At 44.1% G+C, this 20603-nt stretch overlaps 1 protein-coding gene across 2 annotated transcripts in view; it reads left to right on the top strand.

Moving 5' to 3' along the window:
- LOC138516264 (uncharacterized) overlaps positions 1 to 20603 on the top strand; it is a 452129-nt gene that overhangs the window by 348992 nt on the left and 82534 nt on the right. Inside the window, exon 3 of one of the 2 annotated variants that reach the window (XR_011282259.1) lies at positions 11882 to 11969. The exons of the other annotated variant lie outside the window; for it this stretch is intronic. The gene's annotated coding sequence lies outside the window, so the exon portion shown is untranslated. The remainder of the gene's footprint in view (positions 1 to 11881; positions 11970 to 20603) is intronic. 2 annotated transcript variants of the gene reach the window in all.

The raw sequence follows: 20603 nt of genomic DNA, 5'->3' as shown, positions 1-20603 counted from the left end.
TACGTTATGCAGAGGCTTGGTGTTTGCTTTTAGAAGTGCCCAGCCCGGCTGCTTTTCTGCTGTGAAGCCGAGAGGGGAGAGATCGCAAAGGGGTGAAGGGCGCCAAGGTGTGCAGTGGGGTTGTGGTGACGGACTGTCTTGTCTGTGCGGAGACGCTGAAGAACCTTTTGGGTCTTGATTGTGATTCACCCTCCCTATCCCCTCACGACTTGCTTTAAACTCAGTTCTTTTCCTTCATCTGGCCATGTCAAGGGGTGTTCGGTCTTTTGAACTTTCTTCTACTCTTAGAGCGGCTTCTCTGCAGCCAAGAGCCTGAGGGCATTCGTGATGATTCTGATGAGGATCGCATTTCCTCTCCGTTGGCCGCGCTTCCCCTTCCTTGCAAGCTTCCAAGTACACCGTTGGCTTCCTCCCCCGAGGTTACTCTGCCCTTGTTTTCACCCACGCCAACGAAGAATACAAACAGGTGGTTCCATCTATATCTCGTACCTTGTTCTCGTAGCCATTGAGTGAGGGGCGGTAGGCCCTCCTCTGAGCTAAGATTACACCTGACATATCCTGATAAATTTTCACTTTTGACTCCAAGGTCTACAGAGTCTTTCTCCCTTGCTTGCCTGATGATATCTACTTTGTGCTTGTAGTGGTGACACCTTGCCAGGACCGACCTTGGGACCCCTGTAGGGCCCCCGGTCTGATGGACCCATTCAAATTCAAGTTGTGGGGTTATTGGCGAAGGCAGTATGGCGGCTATGAGTTCCTTGACTATTCTCTCCAGGGATGCAGGTGTTTCGTTCGGGGCTTCTTTAAGACCCTGGATCTGTATGTTCGCCCCTTCTCTCCCTGTTTTCCAAGTCATCGACTTTAGCTTCGAGGTCCTGGTTTTTCTGTTCAAGCTCCTGGAATCGCCCCTCTGCTTTCATCTCGGATATGTCTACTGACTGTTGGTAGTTTTCGAGCCCTTCCACTTTATCTTCTATTCAGTGGACCTTTTCCTGGAGTACACTGACCGTTGTGGTCATACTGGTTCTAAATGCACGGATTTCATCCAATAGGAGGCAGATATCTGCCTTTGTTGATGTTTCTTGGTCTCCTCCGGGGATCAGGCGCCCCTCTTGGGGTGGGGGGTGCTGTCATGTTTGTACTCTCCCTTTGGAATTCTTGTAACTTTCGGGCTGTGGAGGAAGCTATCTGGTTTTGCATGAGTGGTACCTTGCTTCTGAGGCCCTGAGGGGAGTGTGCCATAGCTTGTGTGAGTTTCTAGCTGTGTGTTTGCTCTAGGTTTTGCCCTCAACAGTGCTTTCAGCTGTATGTCAGTGTTGATCTTTGTGGGGGCTCTCTTGGCCCACTGTGGGGGCATGTCTCTTCTGTGGGCACTGGCGTCCGGGATGTGTTTTTTCAACTTCAGTGTCCCTTGTGGAGAAGAGGAGCGGGTGGCACTCTGCCCGGGCGCCCTGCGAGTCAGAAGTTGCTTTTCCCTATGCGTCCTTTACCCTGAGTCAATGGGCACCTTTATCAGGTGTCAGGGCGTACAGGTGACGGCCCTGGCTTTGAGTGTTAGGGAAACAATTCCTTTGCTGGACGTCCCAGGGGTCACAGAGGAATGGCGTGGTGGTCACTACTTTTTCTCCTTTTGGGCTCCTCCTGGAGCCCTCTGGCTCCAACAGCTGCTCCAATGCAGTCTATCTTGGCGTGGGCGTTGTATACTAGAATCCACTCCAGTAGTGTGGGCAAGGGGGTGGTGTGGTGGCCTCCGGGCATGAGGACTCACAGGGCCTGATTACTGCTGGTAGAAGGGAGGTGGGTCAGGGTATTTTACCTGCTTCTCACATGGCCCGGCTCTTGGTTCAGCCCACTTTGTCTCCCTCACCCGGGTACCGCCCACTCTCCTTACCGGGACTGTTCCCTGGGGAGGGAGGACCTCCTTCCGGGTCGCTGGTTCATTCGGGCCTCAGACTGTTGACCCGAGGTCCTTTGCAGTGGTGTGGGGCGGTCTCCGGGGCCTGAGCGGGCCCAGTCTGCCTCTGTGCAGTCTATGTGCGTGGAACTCTGGGGGCACTCGCGGGCGACGGCCACCCAAAACGGTTTCTTGTATGGGTGCAATGAGGTTGCTGCCGGGATTGTCTTGCTGGCGTGGTTTTCGCTGCTCGTGGTGTGCTGGTGCTTTCCCTTGTGCCGGGGTGGTTATTTGATCACTGTGACTGCGGCAATGCGTGCTGCTACCCCTGCGTTCCTGGAGAGTTCATGTGGCGTTAGTGCTAAGGATTCTGCCTCACATCAGTCAGCCTTGTGATTTTTTTTTTTTAGGTCCGGGGCCGGCGCCGGTGCTCTGGAGGCCGTGGTGCCGACCTGCGAAACACCTGCTCCATCAAAGAGCAGTACCAGCTCCACCAACCACCAACCAGAACCGAGGCTGAGTGGCCCAATCCCACTGCCGCTTTGATTCTTGTCCTCGGGGCTGCGCAGTGGAGGGAGAGGAGGGGCTCCATCACGCCCCGCCAGTCGGGGCTGCGTTGGCACTGTTGTGACACCGAGAGGGCTGTAGCGGGGGACTGCTGTTCTATACGGATGGCGTCCCCCCTCCCCACCCGCAGTCCGGCGAGTTTGGCTGGTGTTGTAGATTCGCTGGTGGTGGGTCTCTGCGGGAGCTCTAGACCGCTGCTGTTCTTTCTTTGGTCCTGTGCTGGGGGTTTTTGCAGCAACTTGCTGGCTTCAAGTCTTGCCATGATACACTCCTATTCCGGCCTGTGAATATGTCGTGGTCTGCGTGCCACTCAGCCTCGGTTCTGGTTGGTGGTTGGTGGAGCTGGTACTGCTCTTTGATGGAGCAGGTGTTTTGCAGGTCGGCCCTCTCCCGTCTACTTCTTGGTCCGCAGCGGTCCGGAGGCTGAGCGCTCCCAGTGTTCTCTGAAGCACTCCAGACTCAAAACGGCTCCCGCCTCTTCCCTCGTCCCTTGCTGGCTTGCGCCTTGGGCCTAAGTAACGTACATGGCTTGGCTGGCAAATCACTGGACGGAGCGCCTCTTTGATGGCGCTGTTTTCGGTGTTGCCACGTCCAATTTTCTTCGGGAGTCGAGCTGCCCTTTGCTAATCGCTTCCCTTTCGATCCAATCTCCTGGCTTGCGGGCAGGGCAACCGTAAGTTTCCCGCTTGAGTACGAGGGTTCTGACAGAGCTCTCTGCTCAGGTGGTCATTTCCCCTGCGCCCCCTGGTGGTCTCCCTCTTTGCTGCTTTTTATCTGCTGCATTTTGACTTCCTGATTGAGAGGCTCCAAAAAGGTGCCAACTTGTCTCTTGAGGCGGCAGTCTGGACCCGCTGTTTCCTATCGGGTCAGTTGGTTAGGGTTTTCAGCAATGAGGGCAATTCTGACCCAGTGGAAATAAAGTGTGGGTGCCACAGGACTCTTCCCTGTTGCCCACTTTATACAATCTTTTCACCAAACCTCTGTTCGACCTCTTGGATGAGAAAGGCATTATGTACAGAAACTATGCTGATGACACACAAGTTCTTACCATTTCAGGTGATAATGCTACAGATGTAGCTTTGATGAACAAAACAAAGCTGGATGACGCACAGTTCTCTGGCATTGAATGATGCAAAAATGGAGCTGCTTCTAGTTGGGACTTTCTCCCATTTAAAAAATCTTGACCTTGATTACAACAAATTTGACATTGCTGGTACTTGCAGTTGACCGGTATAGGGGGATTCACATATTTTCCTGGCTGACCTCTGTGAGAAGAGTGGCTATTGTCACTGTGGAGTCATCCCTAGGATCTACCCTCTGAGGAGATTTACATGATATATTTGGGTCTTTTGGCTCGGGTTGTGAAATCAAGTTATCAAAAGGGCCCTTCTTCTCTAGGACATTGTAGGGACCGAACCATCTTGACACCATTTTGTTTTCTGATGTTGGCAACAACACTAGGACTAATTGTCCTACAGAGAAGGTGTGAGGAACATCCTTTTTTTAAATCATAAATGGCCTTCTGGTGTTCTTGGGCCTGTACTAGATGTTTTCGGACACACATTCAGCGTGGTCTGAGAGATTGGCAGAATGGCTTCCTCCCTCTCTTCCCAGGTCTCTTTAAGCATATCTAGCACATCCTGGGGCTCTCTCCCATAAAACAGTTGAAAAAGGGAATACCCTAAAGAGCCTGAGGTGTTTTTTCGTACAGCGAAAAGGGCCAACTCTATGATAGTTGTTAGGCAGAATCCTGTGCAGTTCCCTTGGGGAACACTGCAAAAAGATTAAGACTACAGGAGTAAGCAGTAAACCCAATTGGTAGCAGTCTGTACCACCCAGATTTACCTGGTAGCTGTGGCTGAGCAGTCAGACTTCTCTCAAGAAGAGTAGGGTAGTATATAGCGTATACACAATAGGGCTAAAAACACAGTAGAGCAAACAGACACTGACCAGAGCTTTGTATAAAAAGTATATAATTATTTATTTAAAACACACTTTAGGCAATATACTAGCACTCTAAATCAAAAGCAAGTTAAAACACAGTCAGGTAAAGTATACACACCTCCCTTAATAACTATTAGACAAGTCAGAATTAAAACACCATGATTTGTTAAACAGATGTGAGCGCATAACCTGATGGCACTCCAATAGTTCAGTTAAAGGGAGAGAAAAAGGCAGAGCATAGAAATAAAACAGGTCCCAACACGTTTAGGAGTTCTCAGCAAGGGAAGAAAGGCAGTAAATACTGTAGAGCCAAAGTTCATAGGCCAGGCCCACTTTAAATGGAGCAAAGCGATATGTGCCCAGGATCACACGGTTTAAAATGCACTAAAAGTCTTTGCAGAATGTTCAAAAGAGGTTGGGGTGATTCAAGAAGGTAAGGTTAGAAGGTCTGTGGCCAACCCAGTTGACAAGCCAAGGATTTAAGGGTCACCTTGGGCAAACCGAAGGAAGGGAGGCCAGGCAGGACACAGTACCTTACACAGAGAGGAAGCTCCAGCGGTGGCAGTTGTTCCTGGCAGTGGTTGCAGTTCGTTGTTTCGACCAGGGGAAGAGAGGATCTCATCGAGGAGGAAACATGGAGTCGTTTGACTGCACAGGGATGAAACCAGCCGCAGAGTTTGTCAATAAAAGGAGCGGTCCTTTTATTCGCGGTCAAAGTGGTGAAGCTTGGGTATCCAGCTGCCGGGGTGCTTGGCACGAGTGATTCGACCAAGAGATGTCTTTGGAAGGCGAAAAGGGCAAACTGGTTGGTCCCACCAGCTCAGAGGAAGAAGACTCGTCCAGCAGAAGATCTTCTCTTGTCGTCTGGAAAGTGGTGAGGTAGTTGCAGCAGGGCTTCACCGGTGGTGTCGTTGTTGCAGATGGCTCAGCTTCTTCCCTCTTTGGATTCTTAGGTCCTGTGGCGACTTCTGAAGTTCCAGTCCCAAAGGCCCTGCTTTTATGCAGAAAAACCCCATTCATCAGCCTAGCTGTCAATCACACATGGTAAGTGGTGAGCCGGGCGGCTCACCACTGGGTCAATCAGAGTAGAGTGTGACTTGGGTTGCTGAGGCAACGCAGTCCAGGGTGCCAATTCCCCCCTCCACCCCTCCTGTGGAACCCAGCCAGAGTGGCACCATTTGGAGGACTTCTGTGGAGAAGCCCGCCAAAAAGTGGAACAAAGGGCTCAACCTTGGTCAGAGTTACAGAGACGGACATGAACGCCATTTTAGAAAAGAGTTCTGGCAAAAAGACCCAACTGGTGATTTAATATTAAATAAATAAACCGGCGGTATCTTTAACATTGCACCAAAAAGTGGTGCGTTTAAAATCAATAGGAAAATCCCATAGAGAATATTCTGGTGGAATATTTTGCGTGATAACCACTGCCACCAGCCAGAAACTCAACAAGGGGGGACTGGACAGTGCCCCCTTAAAAACAGACCCAGGGGCAATATAATTAACACCTTCCAGTACTTCCACAATATGATGGTTTGTACTGGTTCTGTTCACAATTTAGGACTAGTAAAGTCAATGGTGACTTTACATGCCCTGGGAGACAGTAGTCAGTCCTAGGGTATGGAGTCTATGTTTGGGGGTCACTATGACACCCCTGTGTTACTGCACTGAGGGTGCTGTGTAACACACACATAAAAAAATAGATGATACCCTATGGAGTAGAAAGAAAAACCCCATAGCCCATAAGCACACGCAGAGTCAACGACACTCAAATCATGCCTAAGAGTGGGAGGAAAAGAGTCTCACTCTTAGCAGGAGAAAAAAACAAACCTCAAAAATCCAGCAAAGCTGCTGGGAGACTCAGTAGGTTTGGGAAATTAGCCTTATAAGAGAATTCTCCCTAACAATAGTATTCCAGTCTTTTCCAACCGCCTCTACAAGTTTGCGGAGAACCCTTTTGAGTGTTTCATTAAAATGCTCCACTAGGCCATCAGTCTGAGGGTGATACACTGCGGTCCTGAAGGTTTTTATGTGAAGGATCTTGGGAGAGAAATGGTATTAAATGCTTCAGAATCTGGAGGCTAGTATTGTTCCTCAACCGGAAAGCTTCCTGGTGGCATAATCGACAATAACTAAAATAAATATATTGCCAAATTTAGATGTTTTGAAGGATCCCACTATACCCATCACTATCCGGAGAATGCAATGTCAGAAATGGGGAGTGGTTGTAGAGGGTCCGGTGGAACTGAGGTGGCTGCAGTTCTCTGACAAATGTTACAAGTCAGAATTAAGTTCTTAACATCTTCAAAAAACCCTGGCCAATACAATTTCGGTATTACTTGACTTTGCGTTTTCCCGACTCCTTGTTGGCCTCTAGTCAAGTGAGTGTGGGCTAGTCCAAAAACTGCTCTCCTATGACTCTGGGGAATTACTAACTGGGACTGATAAATTCCCTCAAGGTTATTGTCCCCTTTATACAAAAGTCCTTTTTTTAAGAAAAAGGTAGGGACCAACTTGATTCCTACCTTCCTCTTCCCGAATGACCAATATTGTTATTTTTTTTGTTGCAAAGGCCAAATCTGGGAGAAAACGCATGTTTTCATTCCCTAAAGAAGGTTTGTCTTTTTCTTGTTTATCAGCCTCGCCAAACCCCTGAGTACCTATATCGGTGTCTTCCTGAGTTTGCACTTCCTGGGGTATGGGAAAAAAAGGCCTTCTCTAAAATTCCTTGGGCAATCTTTTCCCCCCTCCATTACTGTATATAGATTGTTGCCGCTGTTAAGCAGGAGAACCTTAAAATCAGTTCATAGTCTGGGTCAATGATTCTTACAATTACGTCCAATCCATGTCTCCAGGCTAGCCTGGACTTCGACACTAACCTAATATTTGTTCCCTTTGTTTGGGATAATACTAACCCAGTGGGGATTAGACATCTTTCGCCCACCGGAACTACCATTTCAGAGTACTATGTAAATCAAAGGCAATTGATTCTTCTGTGGCAACCATAGGTGCATGAGCTTTAAGGGCTTAGGTTTGTAAACTGTAGTGTCCCCAACTTTTTCATTTGATCTTACCCCTCAAACCATATGTGACAGGTCAGAAGAACAACATGGTCTCTGGTTTTCCATCTCACAGTAATTCTTTACTAAAAGAAAAGAGAAAACTCCTAGCTCTCCCTAGTCTACACGTGTTCCCTACCTAACCAAACTAACTGGGGCTTGTCAGTGATCAGTGAGATTTCAAACCAATTCTGTCCACTGTCCAAAATGAACCTGTCCTGACCCTGCCACTATTTAGAACACCTAAAGTATATGAGTACGATTCCCTTCTCATTGGCAATGTTTGTTCCACCACGTTCTCCTCAATAGTGTGTCTTAAAATAGTTCTTAGTGACTGTTTTATTATCAAACTACTCAGTCCCAATATTGGATTCTTCAAGGTCTCATCTGTCTCTTGCAGTTGCTTATCCCTTCTTTCCTTTATGTTCTTCACTTCTTCTCCTCTATTTGGGGATATCCTGTTCCTTCCATAGAAGAATTATTTTTCTTCTCTTTGTGTCTCCTCACTTAATGTCCAAAATATATCTTGACTTTATTTGAGGATTCAAATATGGCTTCTCCTTTCTTTCAACTGATCCCAAAATGATATCGTGACTGGGACGAGTATGAGCGTTCCAGTAGTGATTCTTACTCTTCTCATATATACTTGACCTTCTCTCTTGACTGGGATGAGCATGACCGTTCCAGTAATGATTATTATTCGCTGTTAGTTCTGTACATTGTGGTGTACTGCTACAAACAGGTAAGGTGGTAGGAATTGGGAGCATGGCCAGTGCTGCACGTCGTAATTCCAGCCACTACTATATTACCTTACCACTCCATCGATTCCCACCACTGTGGTGTACCTCGCCATACTCCAAAGCTAGCCTATGTATTACACATAGAAGATCTTTGAGATTAGCAAATGCATTGCTTTCAGAAGAATCCTTAGGGTAGGCTATGTATTGCACTTAGAAGGATGTTTAGAATATCGATTGTTTTGCACCTTAGAAGAATCCTTATGGTAGCCGATGTATTGTACATAGAAGAATCTTGAGACTAGCCAATGTACTGAACTTGAGGGTAGGCAAGGTATTGCATTTAGCTGAACTTTGAAGTGTAGACACTGTATTGATTAGGGTATGCTTGCCCTCTTAATCCCACCTTTGTGTTGAAGGCTTTCTTCACTCTGAAGCTTGCCTCTCTGTTAATCACCCCGTCTCCGCCTCCTCTCCCACATACCTCCAAACATCGCATACGCCCATATGGCCACCCACACTAAGCATGCAACACACAAACCACACACCCACCACAACAAACATCCTCAAACAACAAAAGAGCCTTACCCCTCCGGACACAAGCCAGTGCACACAATCAAAGGACACTTAGAAATCAGACACACAAAGATGCACAGATGACAATTTCTCCTGGTTCTGCTAGCATCAACAGATGAGCACTACCTCTATCCTATCTTACCCCACTTCCCTCACTTACTCACCCCACCCGCCCTCTTTTTACAGAGCCACGTGAGCGCCTGGAGACCATGCTAATGGTAACGGTGCACAGTATAAGTCAACTTAACATAAAATAATAGCTCTTCTCATATATACTCAGTACTTATTTATTTATTTGTATGTTTTTTTTTCTTTAAACCTTTACAAAATATTACAAAACAAAACCAATTACAACGATAAAAACTTACATTTTTTTAAAACTGGAACAGTGATGGAACTAGAACGCTAATATGAACCCAACTTTGAGATATCTTCAAACAAACCAAGGCCCAAATAGAGAATCACAAACAAGTTCTAAAGATCAATAAATTATAAGGACTCAAACTCACATCTGAGGATTCACAAACAGCTTTACATTCATAATGCTTTCGGAACCTAAAATAATCTTAAACCAAGTCACATTCTGTTTTAAAAAATCTCACAACTACTAATTGCAAAGACGTGTGTTTGTCATAAAGCATACGCTTCCATAAGTGATCAGAGTCTATGCAATTTGCATCAAGAAAAAAACGATTAAAGTAAATAAACCGAGTTGTGAGTAGTGCTTAGCAATCAATCAGCGGGTGTCTCTACGTTTCTTTTACATCATTCTCTTTGCAGATTCTACATAAAATTAAGGGATCCTTTTCTTTTCCTCTTGCAGCAAGAATTTCACCCGTTGCTAAAACATTAAAACGGAATCTCATAAAAACGTTTCTAAGATTCCTATTAGGGAAGCGAATGAGATAGTTCCAACAAACCCATGGGTTTGTAATATGAAACCATGTGGGAGTAAAGTCCATGGCCTACCGATTTTTGTATTGTATTGACCCAATTTACATTTTGTAGCAATTGTTTGATTTTGATTTTTTTTGGGATTATTTAGTAATGTACATAAGGTTGCTCCTACCGATCTTAACAATTGTTTGCATATTTCCATTCGTTTTTTCAAGTAGACTGATTTAGAGATATCTGTTTTCATGTGACAGCCCAAGTCCGAATACAAGGAGTCCTCACCTTCATTTATCAAATTTCGAAAGAGAGAGAGGCATTTTCATTCAACCACACGTTGTAGCGATTGCAGACCAAACTCAAATCTCAGAGCAAATGCATTTAGGCAAACAATACGACATTTCTCTCAAGATGCTAGCTTCCAATTTATTCATGCTCAGCTTGCCTGAGATGAACGGAAGTTCGAGACCATAAACAACTTTCGGTATTATTTTTTTATTATAATACCTTACCATTGCCAAACAAGAGTAAGCACCAAATTTGCAATCAACTATTTTCATTTGAGCTGAGCTTTGTTTGGCCTTCGTGAAAACATGGTTACAAGCCTGCATTAGACTTGGGTTGTTAGTTATCAAAAAACCTAGGTATATCATGGAATGTTTAACTCCTAGTCTGATCTCATTCAAGTACCATTTTTCATTAGCCTGCTTGCGCCTTCGACTAAAGCGCATTACATGTGACTTTTGTAGATTAATAGCTAGTCCATTTATAAGCATACACTGCGCAAATGCTGACAATAACTGTTGAAGACTCAAGAGAGTTTTGTCAAACAGGAAGTCGTCTGCGTATGAACACCAACTCATTTTTTTGCCTTCCAAAGTTGGTTGAATGAAAGCTGCCTTAATTAGGCAAGGACCTATATACCAAAGTATATAGATTATATAGGGCTGGCGCAAAGATGCAGCCCTGTCTGATACCATTTGATGTTATAATTGGGAAAGAAAGAAGTCCCTCATTATTTAGACGTACCTGAATTTAAATATATACTCATTACGTTGTCATGACTGGGGCGAGTATGAGCGTTCCAGTAATGATTCTCACTTGTCTCATATATACTCGGTACTTTGTCTTGACTGGGATGAGTATGAGCGTTCCAGTAAGGAGTCTCTTCGGTCCCCCTCCCGGGTCTCCCGCTTTCCCTGTTACTTGGATTACTCAGTGACAACGTCACCTGGTTCTCTGACAGATTGGGACCTTCTCCTTAGCATGCCAGGTCAGCCTCTTCCTCCTTTGTTCCTCTGTTGGTCACTTTGCTCTGCGACCCTCTTAGGAAAATGGTGTTAGTATGATTTATAGACTTCCAGGTCCACCAGGATATGGTCATGCCAGCCCTCTTTAGCCTTTCAGGCTCAGGACGCCTTGGTTCTTGCTCAGCTTCTTGCGTCTCTTCTCTTCTGTAACGTCCCGTGGCAGAGATGATATCTGGCCTTCTCTCTCCCCTCAGACACAGCACATCCAGGTTTCCTTTAGCGTTCCCCTCCCAGCTAAATCGAAACTCGCTTGTTCCGTTTCCTTGATGGTCTCTGCCTCCAAACTTTATGAGGCTGCTATCACCTGTATCCTCCAATTCCACCAACCTCCTTCAACCCCAGTATCCCGTTTCTTTCTTTCTAGGTGTGTGATATATACATCCAAATACAAATGCAAAAAAATAAAAATACACATGAATGAGCTGGGAACTGACCCCTTTAGACTGAATGTGCTACACTTATCTATATTCTTTGAGATAAATTAGAGCAGATCACGGTAGTAAGTTTATCTGTTTGCTTTGATTTTTACAGTGAGCACTGAAACTACTTTCCATTGAAGTGTGGGGTACCTAAATTCCCCAAAGATTTCCAAAGTTTCAGATTGTGCCTTTTCAGTTATTAATAAAGGCAAGGTAATCATTTTGGTATTGAAAAGGACGAATTGAGAAATAGTTAAAAAAAGAAAGCCTGAACTTATCATGGCATCACATGTTTCAACCAGGCCAAAGCAGTTCATATGAATATTCTGTTTTGAACTGAACTAGAAATGTACTTGGATACAAAGTAAGTGGGGATATAAGTCTTGGAGATTCATTATATGTGAAATCTTCATGAACGTTTTTGGGGTAAACATTGTTATGAAAATTAATTCTAGGAACATTAATGGGTGTGCTTTGCTACTCTTAGGTGCAGTAAATACAGATGATTTGTCTCTCCATCTTTATATGTAATCAGGAAGTTTGGTGACTGCTGTTTTTGATGTGAGATGAAGTGGGTAAGTAATGTGAAAGAATACATTTGTGTGGGTAAAGTATGACACATGAAATAGGGGCAGTGGTTATATTGGATAATGTAATATTTTTTTTCTCTGAGCTATCGGACGCAAAAGGCAATCTGAAGTGCTCTTTTGTGTGTATTCTGCTCTAATTTCATCAAGAGAAAGTAGGGTTGGGTTATTCAAATCCCCATAGATTGTACTTTATAAGAAATTGCATACTAAATAGACCTTGTTTTATTTGAGGTTGATTTGTTATACCAATATTGGGATTTAGTTTTCCCTTAGAAGAGAAAATATTTATTTGTATTCATAATTGTTTGTTGTCGTCTTTTTTCATACATTTTCAGCCTTGAAAACGCACTGATGGGCATGAAGCATGTGCGTTCACTCTTTTCTGTCATGTGATAATAAAAGTGCTTGGATTGACACATATTTCAATGGGATTTATAACATTTCCGATTTATGATGCACTAAGGAGGATTTAGAGAATCGCTTTCAATGGACAAGATCCAAATGTATTTAGAATGTGGCTAAGAGTTGGTTTGTTAAACAAAATCCATATGCAAGCCTACCATAGACATGTGAAACACTGCCATTTTTTTGCAATCATTATATGAGCAAAATAAGTTTAAAGAGAACTTATGAGCCACGGTCATCACTTCCATATTGAATGATCTTTGGATGGACGATGACCCTAATGGAGTGGTGCAGTTGATACTACTAGATCTGTCACTGTATTAGGTACGGTAGAACATACCATCTTAATAACACAACTGTCAGTGATTGTAATTCCAGTAGGATTGATAGAGTGGGTATATTTTTCCTTATCTAACCGTAGACAGACAATTTCATTATCCTCTTGTGGCTCAAATGGGCATGGTCTATTGCCCTACTGACCCAGGCAAGCAAAAAGACCAGTATGCAATCCAAATTGATAATTTTCTAGTGTTATGTCTTAAATAAAGATGTATTCAGTATAAAGTATTTGATATGACTGTAACCTGTCTTCTCTGTAAGAAACAAATGTAACCAATCTCTTAAGCTAAAAGCGCCTAGATGCCTCCAGGCTTTGTGCACTATACAAATGTCAAAATAAATACATTAAATAAGTAAATAAATAAATAAAGGAGACCCCAACAGAATAGCACAACAGCCAGAGACACAGACATGGCCTCAATAATGGTCACACATTCACAGAATTCCTGTGTTAGACATTCTCAATTTGATGATTTAGGCACCATTGTGATGTGACAATAGGTCACACAGAACAACAGATCCCAAAGTCCCTGCCCCTTTTCCATATATTTAAACAGTTGGGGCCTAATCATCCATCTTTTTTTTGTTTGATGATATTTGTTTCAGACCATATCATCAGAAAGCTTTACTGAGTGACCCCAGATATTGACCACTTCCAAAGGCTCAGAAAAACATGACCAACCCTTCCTCACATATCTGGGTATTTTTACCTTCACCATTTCACCAAGCAACATTTAATCTCTTGACAGGCATATCTCCTATCATACCTTTGTTTGACCCATTCAAACTTTTACTAAGTCCCATTCTGTCACACACGTCAAAGCCTCTTCAGCCATCTGTTTTGGCCCCGTACATGCACCCTGGACAGAGTTTAGTATTTCATGCGTTATGGGTCTCCAAACTAGGGACCTCTACCTTCCCTGTGAACATCCTGTTTTCATACCTCACTTTTTATCACCATCTTGACCCCGTTCTTTGAGAGTACTGCTACATTTCTCAGTATTCTTATTTGCCTCTCGATGATGTAGTGACCCTAGTGTGTTTGATACCATTTTCCTTTAAGAATCATTCCATGACCTTAGAGACCACCTGTACCCCATTGTCAGTTATTAGCCTTGAGGAGGAACCTCCAAACTAGATATTTCTCTCAACGATTTCTATTACTGTTTTGGTATTGTGTTGGGGGTCGCCTCAGAACTCACCAATAAAAAAATGATAAAAGTAGTAAAGAAAGGAGTGTACACAGGCAAGAAGTAACACAGGTTTATTCAGGGCCCAGACGCAGCTGAAACAGCTATATTCAAACATATTGCGGAACAAAACTACATGAAAAGGCGCAGGCAAAGAAACACCCCTAAATCTAAGACTTAATAATCGAGCTAATTAATATTAGTAACTTTGCAACATGAAAACATCTCCCCACATCGAGCTGATTGATTCTCACATATTATATCCTTATACAAAAACATACATTAAGTACTGTAATTGCATCCACAAACCTCCCGACACCGCCCACAGTTAAAATATGTGATGCCACAATCCAACCCCCACTTTCCACATCATAATGACAATTCATTGAAACATTTCAGATGACCAGCAGAACTTTGTTCATCTGTGCCGGTCATCGCATCTTAAGTTCTCGTGAGAAGCGCTCCCCTACCATGACACTGCCAGAGCCTTGAACCTTGGATGTACTGCTATCCAAATGTTGCATATAAAGAACTCTTTGACCTTCTTCCCAGGCAAAACGTACTAAGGGGACATTTGAAACCGCTGCGGTTCTTCTGACTCTATCTAAAAATCATGTTTTGCAGATCACTTTGAATTATTATTTTTTTTTTATTGTATATGGTTAATAGAAAATATAACCTTTCACAAATCCAGCATAAATTACCAACTTTTAGTAAAAAAACACTAAACAAAAGAAATCGTACAGTTTGCGACCACCAATTCTCATCCATACAAGAAAATTCACATCGTATTTAAAAATAAAGGAAACATTTTAAAGTTCTATTTTACAGTCCTCCAGCATCTTAACAACGGCAATCGTCTTTTTGTGTGAGTGACCATCCGTCAAGCTTTCCCAGAGACGGTCATATGCCCAAGATGTTACCTCGGACATATATCTACTGAGGAATTGATGCCTTGAATTTCTCGTACCCCCGCACTCCATCATCAGGTGTTTGATTGTTTGATTTTCAGGCTTGACACTGGCATAGACTCACTGCGGATGCTCCCAAGCCTCTTCTCGCCAAAATGTCCCCCGTGTGTAAAATGTTCAACCTCAGTCTGAAGAATGTATTCCTTATTCTCCAATCAGGGAATTTTATTAAGTATGAGTATTTACTGAGAAAACCCAATTTCCTTTCCACTCTTTGAAAAGGATTAGGGTACGGCCCTGACCGTATTTTCTGTAGGGTCCTGATCCAATCCATTTCCTCCCATTTCTTTTTTGCCTTTACTGGGTTTTCCTTCAACAGTGATGAGTCTATGTCTGCCCACTCCTGCCACTCCCTTGCCAATAAGGCAGGTCTCTCCCGCTGGTGAGAATTGCCAGCCTCTAGATGTTTTCACATATCCGTGTATAAAGATTGATCATGAGAGAACCTGATCCGGTGGTACAGAATCAACAGTTTCCATTCCGCTTGTGATTTTAATGGTCTTAGGCCAAGCTCGAATCTAATATTATCCATTGGTTGGCTCATTGGTAAGCCCAAAGCATGTTTCCAGACCAAACCTTCCCATTTATTCCATGATGTATTCCACAGGTAAGGTTTGGCCTCTAGCCCATATAATATAACAGGAATTATTATGGCCTGGTAAATCTTGAGGACAGGTTTGAATGAAAACTTGCCGTATTTCCAAAGGATTTTTTTCATCTGAGCTACTAGGGGTTTTATTTTTCTCTCAAGGTCGGACTCCACCTTGCATTGTGACGGTGTGGCATAGATTTTATATCCCAGGTAAACCAATTCCTCCACCCTCGTAATCGCCTCCCCCCCTATTGACCAGCCGGGAAAAGCGATTCTCTTATTTCTTTGCCTGAAGATCAATACCCTTGATTTATTAGAGTTCAGGGAGAGCCCATTTTCAACTGCATAGTTGGAAATCCCATTTAGTAGATGTTGTAGTCCAATAGCTGTTTTATCTAGGACTACAACATCATTGGCGAAGGCCAGCCAAAATATTTTCTTGCCATTTAAAGAAGGACTGGCCAACGCCACAGATGTCAAAAATTCCCCCATATCAGAAGTATACAAATTAAAAAATAACAGGGCCCCGAGGCAACCTTGTCTAACTCCCCAGTTCACTCTCACAGGTTCTGATAGATGACCCTCCGCATCTAATCTCACCCTAATGTCGTTATCCTTGTGGAATTCTATAAGCATCGCCAAGAGCCCTTCTGTGATGCATTTTTCTCTCAATTTCATCCACAACCTACCCCTGTCCACTTGGTCAAAGGCCCTTGAAAAATCTACCCTGGCCTCGTAGAGTTGTTCACCTCCCTTACGCTGGGTTTTTTCACTCAGAAGATTTAAGGCAATGCCATTCACTGCCGTTGAGAGTCCCCTCCTAAACCCAGTTTGACATTGCGAGAGCATTCTAACTTTTTTTCCCAGGCTTCCAGTTCCCCCAGCAAGATTTTCATAAAAATGTTACTATCAATATCCAGCAAGGCGATGGGGCGATAGTTTTTCGCCGCCTCCCTATCGCCCCCCTTGAATAATGATAACTGTCTCAGTGGGCCAAGATGTCGGTAGTTGTTTCTGAGCCAGAATTTCCCTAAAATTCCAATTGAGCAGTCTTGCCCAGAGGACTGGATTTCCCTTCAGGACTTGGTAAGTCAGCCCATTTGGCCCTGACGCCTTCGAGGACGAAGCCTTCCTAATGAAGTCTTCAATGGCCGATGTGTTCAAATCAAGCCGCAATTCCTCCTTCGTATTATACTCGCAGACTGTTCTTACTGGATGGCCAAAGACTGACTTTAGATATTTAATCCACTCAACCTCGGGTACTAGATTACAAAACTGGGTTGGTTGTTCCCCCTCCATTTCATGCATGGTATTCCAGAACCCTTTTGCATCTCTCTTACCTAGAACCTCTAACATGTGTTCCCCATCCTGTTGGAACCTTTTGGCATTCCTAGCCACTGACCATTGTTTATACATATTTTTGAGCAGACTTATTTGCACCACTTGCTCAATTTTGCTAATGGACCTTAACCTGCCATTTAGATCATTTTTTCATAGCCCACGTTTCTTCATCATACACATGCCGATAGACGTGTTTAGGCCCCCCTCCACCTACCTTTGGAGGGCAAGTTTGCCAAATGAATTTAATAAAGCCTGCCGGGGAGCAGTTCTCTCTTTGCACCGCTTCTGAATTTGCAGATAACCTATTATTTAGATCAGCTCCCCCAGCTTTATATTTCATTAGCCGTACTTTGCCTTTACGCGCTGTTAGCATCAGGGGAGTTTGTGGTGAAATTTCTACTGAAAGTTCTGGGAAAAAAAGTTCCAGCCTAAGGTGATCACTCCCGCCCCCTCTTTTATATTCAAATTTACTTTCTGCTCGAAGAGCCCACCAGACAAAAAAAGATAGTCCAATATTGAGACAGACATACCCTGAATCCTGGTTGGGTTAGGAGGGATATCTCCTGCAAGACTCCCATTCGACATTTTAAGGCCCCAATCATTCATTCACTCTACCCACATGTGGCCATTTTTGGTAGTTCTTTTCCCCACCACTATTTTCTGATCCCTTGGGAGGTCGATGCATTGTGTATTTAAGTCGCCCCCTAGGATTATATCTGCCCCTGGAAAAGCGGATTTCATGTCGCCAAAAACCCTAGCCAGCATGTCAAGAAAAGCGGGGAGCATCATAATAGACGGGTTCCAATAGATGCTGCAGAAAATCATTATTCTATCTCTTACCCCATTTCTAAATGTAGCCTTACATATTTGTACCCCTTGGAAGTTACCTGCAGGTGAAGCAATATCCTTAAATTTTGAATTTTTCAAGGCAATAAGCAAACCCCCACTCGGCCTCCCTCTAGCTTTCTGGGTTGCACCTTGTGCCATGATTGAAAACCCTTCAACAACTATGGGGTTTACGAGCCATGTCTCCTGTGACATTATAACAACACCTGCTACAAACAGGTGGTTCTTTATGGCCCTTGAAGTACAATTATTTGGGCCCTGTGTGTTCCAGCAGATGACTCTCAGACCCTTATTTTCAAAGATGCTGTGCCCCTATACCCAGCTTCTGAAAAACCTCCATTAAGATGCTTGGCAGAAGGGCTAAAGTATTGGTCGTGTCAAGAGCATTCTTTTGTTCACTTGCAGTTTTAGGCCTCTCCGTGGGGGATTGCAGATTGGTAACTCCCTCTTGGAACTGGACATTTTTTCCAGCTGACACATTCCATGATTGCAGTGGTTTCGGTTGACTTTTTAGGACCAAAATATCCAAATGCCTTAACTCTGATGTTGCATCATTAATTGCTTGGAGCACTTCCCTAGAGGCACACCCCACTTCTGCCAGAAGGGGGTTATTTGGGTCTGGGAATCTTACTGATTCTATGTCATTGCTGTTTATTAAAAACAAACTCGGGACTTTTTTCCAGAAATGAGAGTATTGTCCCCTGATTTAGAAATTTTACATGCTTTTTAACAGTTGGAGAGAGCCAAATAATCGGCATTGCAAAGAGTGAGTCCTTGGTGGATTCAACCTCTCTCTGAGGGGACATTTGTTCCAAGTTTCCGGTAAGTACCAATGAGGAATTTCTTCTGATGGTCTTAATTCATCTAAAACCGGGACCGAATCTCCCAACTGCCTGAATTTACCTTCACCTAGTTTTATTTCAGCCACAGGCGGCGTAGATTTCTTCTGATTTTGTAATAGGGGTTCTTTCAGAAAGATTGGGGCGATCTTTACATTACTGTTTGATTCAACTGTAGCCCCGTCCTTGGCCAAAGGTAATTTAGGACCTGATTTTGATTTGACTTTGAGAAAAATAGGTGCTAATTTAACACCCATCTTCAGAATTGATGTGGCTGCAGCCACATTCTGCTTGTTCAAAGTCTTATCTGTTTGGGAACCTCTCGATGTTACATTAGGTGTGGCCATGATTTTATTAATGCCGATTTTCTTTAAATCATTTGAGATGTCCTGGGGAGCTTTTTTCTGCGAGTTCTTCTTCTTCATACCCTCCCTTTTTCCCTGTGGACTATACAATGAGTCAAGTTCCACAATTTCTCGATCATCCTCTGCCCCCGGAAGGCGGATAGGTCCAGCATTCTTTCCGGGTAAATTCATATCTAAATTCTTATATTTTGCTTTCTTTGATTTTTTTTCCCCGTTTGTTACCAGCTTCTTTTTCTTTAAGTATTTTTACCCTTCTTGCTTCCCTCTTCTGATTCCTTTTCCCCCCTGGTTTTACCCCTTGAGGACACACCACTGAGGACTCCTCATCTTGTGGAACCGACTGAACACTAGGGAAAGTCGGGAGCGAGATTTCAGCTATATCTTCTTCTTGCAACCCCTCACTCACATTGGCCAATCTCCTGAACTCTTGCAGGATCGACTCCGACAGTGGTGTGTCATCCATTTGTTGGCTGGCCACCTCTACAGGCGCTGACTCAGCCTGCTCCAGTTGGTTTTGATTTAGTACTTGAAGTTGGAATAGCAAAGCTTGATTTAGAGATCTCTCGACCTCTTCCGATTTATTCTTTGCTTCCAACGGCCTTTGGAGCGCTGCGATGTCCAGCCCTTGTTTGATTGACTCTAGCTGCATATCATGTAACTTCGATAACACATTTGTATTAATGACATTGCAGCAGCCCACCACTGCCCCGTCCAGAGCCGCCACTTCCTTTGTTAATTCCATTAGAGAACCAGATTGAAGTTGCACTTCAGTTTTCAAAAGTTCAAAAACGGAAACTAACGAGTTCAAAACGTAATTAAGTGCACTCAGTGTGTTATCATTAGACTGATTCCTTTCTTGGACTCTGACTCCTTGAGGATCGCTTAAGTCTCTAGCTGGTGGTACTTCTCCTGCTTCCTCTACCTGTGGAAAACCTGCAGGCTCTGCATTAGTGTCTAGGCCGGACAGGTTGAGTCTGCTCAACGTTTGATCACTTGAGTCCAACACCTCGACTGATCTAGCAGAATCATTAGGCACTTTATGACTTCTAATAAGACTTAAGGATGTGTCAATGCTTCTGTTAGTTTCCAATGTATGTGGGAGTTGCCTTCTGCCAAAGTGATCGTCAATCTTCTTCTGAATTTTTGTAGTGGTTGTTGTAAATTCAAGACCCTTTTTCCAGTTGTCCACAGTGTAGATTCTCCCTCCTGCCCCCCAGAAGCTCTTACTGGTGGAAAACGGGGGGACAGGGATGGGTCCACATGCACCTGAGCCCCAAGTTGATGGGCCCCTGCTACTGCAGGAGACACAACCTTCTTATTTATTTCCGGAGGCCCCCTTCCGCCCAGAAGTGAAGGGCTACTAGCCATTTTAGGCTCCTCCCATTCTGGGGCTCTCAGGTCATCCTGGAGCGAATTACTCGGAAACTTCATGGTCTTGAATGGGAGTGACTTTAGAAAATTCCGGGCAGGCCTCTCGCACAGGTACAATCGCCCCCTCTACTCCTTTGGTCACCCCCACAGGGGCAGCACTGCCGTATGCAACGGTGAGGGGGGCCTGACCCACAAAGACCTAGGCAGCTCAAAGGCAGTTAGCCCACAGGCACTGCACAGGTCTCAGGAAAGCGCTGTATGCCAAATGCTCAAATAGAAATTAAAAACGAATTGAGTAGCACACTCTATAGTGAAATCAACAATACGATCACCCACATGCATCACAATTCGCCACAGTTC

The sequence above is a fragment of the Ambystoma mexicanum genome, chromosome 6q (assembly GCF_040938575.1).
Source record: "Ambystoma mexicanum isolate Mex_15411 chromosome 6q, UKY_AmexF1_1, whole genome shotgun sequence".
NCBI classification, from domain to species: domain Eukaryota; kingdom Metazoa; phylum Chordata; class Amphibia; order Caudata; family Ambystomatidae; genus Ambystoma; species Ambystoma mexicanum.
This window is presented reverse-complemented; position numbering and strand designations above follow the sequence as displayed.